Genomic DNA, 3,704 nt, shown 5'->3' with positions numbered 1-3,704 from the left:
CTCAGGTCATGGTCTCAATGAACTCATCAGATTGAGTTCCGAGTCATGTCTGGCTCTGAGTTGGCAGTGCAGAGCCTGCTTTGGAATCTCTCTCCTCCGCTTTCTCTCTCTGCCGCCCTCCCAGTGCTCTCTTTTTCTCTTTCTCTCAAAATAAATAAACATATTTATTAATATATGTGTGTATATGTATACACATACACCACATCTTCTTTATCCATTCATCAGTCGATGAACATTTGGGCTCTCTCCACAGTTTAGCTATTGTTGATAATGTTGCTGTAAACACTGGGGTGCATGTACCCCTTCAAATCTATATTTTTGTATCCTATGGGTAAAGACTTAATAGTACAATTCCTGACTCATAGGGTAATTCTATTTTTAGTTTTTTGACGACCCTCCAAACTGTTCTTCAGAGTAGCTGCTCCAGTTTCTATTCCCATGAATAGTGCAAGCATGTTCCCCTTTCTCCATATCCTTGCCAACACCTGTTATTTCTTGTGTTGTTAATTTTAGCCATTCTGACAGGTGTGAGGTGGTATCTCATCGTGGTTTTGATTTTTTCCCCCTGATGATTAGGGATACTGAGAAAACTTTTTAAAAACAAGATCACTCCCCATTAGAGCAAAAATCTAAATGAAAGCCACAATGAGGTAATTAATACCTCATACTTGTTAGGATGGCCATTACCAAAAAACAAAACAGAAAATAACAAGTGTTGGTGGGGATGTGGAGAAAGTAGAACTCTGTGTCCTCACTATTGATAAGAATGTAAAATGGTGCAGCCACCACAGAAAACAGTATGAACATTTCTCAATGTGGGCAATACATTTTCTTCTTTGATTTTCTTTTCCACTGAGGCTAGGGTAAAGCTGAGAACATAGTTAGATTAGTCAATATGTGCTGAGATAAAGTAAATTTTGCTCATGTTTTTCTTATACTTAATAATGGATCATTGCTTAAAAGGAGATAGGAAGATTCACTTTCTCACCCCACAGCCTCACTATCCAACCTTAAAATTATTAAAACAGATAAAACTGGCATATTCATAAGTTCTATGAATTGTGAGAATTTTATTCCAAAGAAATTGGGCAAACCTATAAATAAATGAAAAAAATGATGAAGCTATCTTTTCTTTGGCTTTATACATGTTAATAATTTAGCCTACTGTGGCATATATGCAACAGTGTTTTCAAAGAGTATATTGGTACCAGTTAAGTTGTAACATGATTTTGAGCCCAATTGCTCAGAGTTTAAAGAAAAAGAGAGTGAATCATTTAAACATGGACATTAGGAGCACCCTGTGAGTCAAAAGTGGTGCTCTGTATATTTTATCACAGTAATAAAAAGTCAAAAGTTACTTTTACCAGTCCTTCAAATTGGAAATAAGAAAGCCACTCAGGTACCTTACAGGCTAACCAATCATACTGTGGTGTCTGAAAAGGGGCACTCACTCAGTAGCTGAGGAACAAAGCCTGTTTCCGTTGAGTACTACTGAATGCCTAGTGGATAAAAAGTTAGTAAAATGAATGATGGCACTGTTGTTTTCTGATATAGTACCTCATTGAATTAAAGATTTTGCTACAAACATGAACACTGAGTTACTACCTAGACTGCAGAACTGCACTTTAGCCTTAAAAATGGATGAATCCAATATGCTCCAACATGGATGAGCCTCAAAGATATTATACGCAGAGTGAAAAAAGTCAGATACAAAAGGACAAAAGCTGTATGAGTCCAATTATGTAAGGTGCTTAGAATGTCAGATTCAGAGAGATACACAGAACAGTGGTTTCCAGGAGCTAAAGAGAGAGCCATGGAGAGTCAGGGTTTAATAGGGACAAAGTAGAGGCGCCTGGGTGGCTCAGTCGGTTAAGTGTCTGGCTTCGGCTCAGGTCATGATCTCATGGTTCATGGGTTTCAGCCCCGCGTCGAGATCTGTGCTAAGAGCTGGCTCAGAGCCTGGAGCCTGCTTCAGATTCTGTATCTCCCTCTCTCTCTGACTTCCCCTGCTCATGCTGTCTCTCTCTGTCTCTCAAAAATAAAAAATTAGGGTAGAGCCAAGATGGCGGAGAGGAAGGGAGCTCTGTAAACTCCCTCCGCACCGTTTTTCGAACTGAGAAGGATATTACGTTCATCTGAGAGAGCGGAAGGAGAAAATACGAACTCCAGAAGGAATAGAACCTCAAAGATACCTGAGTGAGTGGGGGCGAATGGGGCAGATCCGAGGACGGGCCAGCCCGGGACTGGCAGGGGAGGTAAGATCCCCAGCCCAACGTGGCGCAAGTGCGTGGCTCCCGAGAGACCAAGGGAAGAGCCAGAGTTGGAACGCGCTCATAGAACTGTCCCTGGGGAAGAGGTATAGAACGCTTGGCTGCGCTTGGAGACAGAAACCCACTCCATAGATAACTGCTGGGCAGCAGGGCACAAGAGAAGGAATAGCCTCCAGCCCTAAGCCATCTCAGCGGGGAATCAGAGGTATCTGTGGCTGTGAGAAGCAGCTGCTCTGGAGAGGCGCGCTCCTCGGAGGGAAGCGACCCAAGGGGCAACTGCGCAAGCAATTCGAACTTGGTTTTGGGAACGGGACCACGGACCACATTTCCACAGCACACCCTGCCCCCTGCACGGACTGCGTGAATTCCGGGTCCCCACAGGGAAGAAATAAGGCGCGCACCGACAGGACCCTCAACAAAGAGTCAGTGGCGGGTGGAGGCCCCGGGCGGGCGCTTAGAATGTAGGAGCTCCCAGCACATTTCCAGCAGCGCACAGCATCTTGAGCAAAGCTATCAGAAACTAAGAGAGACTCGGTTTTTTGCTTTTTGTTTTTTTCCTTTCCCCCATTGCAATCGCGATCCTGACTGGGGGGGGAGGGGGGACTCCGCAATTGAGTCTGTGAAGGTGCACATTTCACCTCCTGCTGCTCATTTCGCCTCAGCCAGGGGCGGAGCCTCTGAGAGCAGACTCCAAGACTTACCACATCAAACCAAGCCTATCCACCAGAGGGAGCTGCTGCTTGCTTTTTGTTTTCTTATTTCTTCGGGATTTTTGTTTCTTTGTTTGTTTTTGTTTTGCTTTGTTTTGGTTGTTTGTTTTTTTAATATATAACAAAAATTTTTCTTTCTTCACTAGTTTCGTACTTATTTCTTTGTCATTATTACCCTTTTTTTTCCTTTTTCTTTACTTAATTCCTTTAAATTTTACTCCTTATATTCCTTTCTCCTTTCTCCCTTACTTTTTCACCTTCTCACAACCCACATATATTCTCCTGTATCTCATCCTTACTTCTCCCCTAAACTGGTCATACACTTTTAAGTGGTCTACTGTCCTTTGTTGTCTCCGATCCCCTTATATATATATATTTTTTGTCTTTTCTTCTTACTCTTTTCTTTTTATTTTCTGTTCTTCTCTTCCTATCGTCTCTTTCCCTCCATTCTCATTCTTTTCATTCCCCCCTGTAATGTGTTTCTTTGTTTGATTTGTCTGTGTGTATGTGTGCTTCTGTTCCCTTGGTGTTTGTCAGTCTGTTTTCCTTCATAGGACTACACCAAGAAACAAGCCAAAGTGTGCAAGAAGGCGAGTCCCAAATATTGCAGAGTAGGGAAATAAAATACTCACAGGCACAACAAGAGAAACTGAGAGATATCATTAAGAGAATATCTCCTGAAATGGCAGGCCCTGGACAGTCAATAAGCCTCCTTTAACAGAGA

This window comes from Suricata suricatta, chromosome 13 (genome assembly GCF_006229205.1).
Source record: "Suricata suricatta isolate VVHF042 chromosome 13, meerkat_22Aug2017_6uvM2_HiC, whole genome shotgun sequence".
NCBI classification, from domain to species: Eukaryota; Metazoa; Chordata; class Mammalia; order Carnivora; family Herpestidae; genus Suricata; species Suricata suricatta.
The sequence above is the reverse complement of the archived record's forward strand: the minus strand, read 5'-3'. Positions refer to the sequence as shown.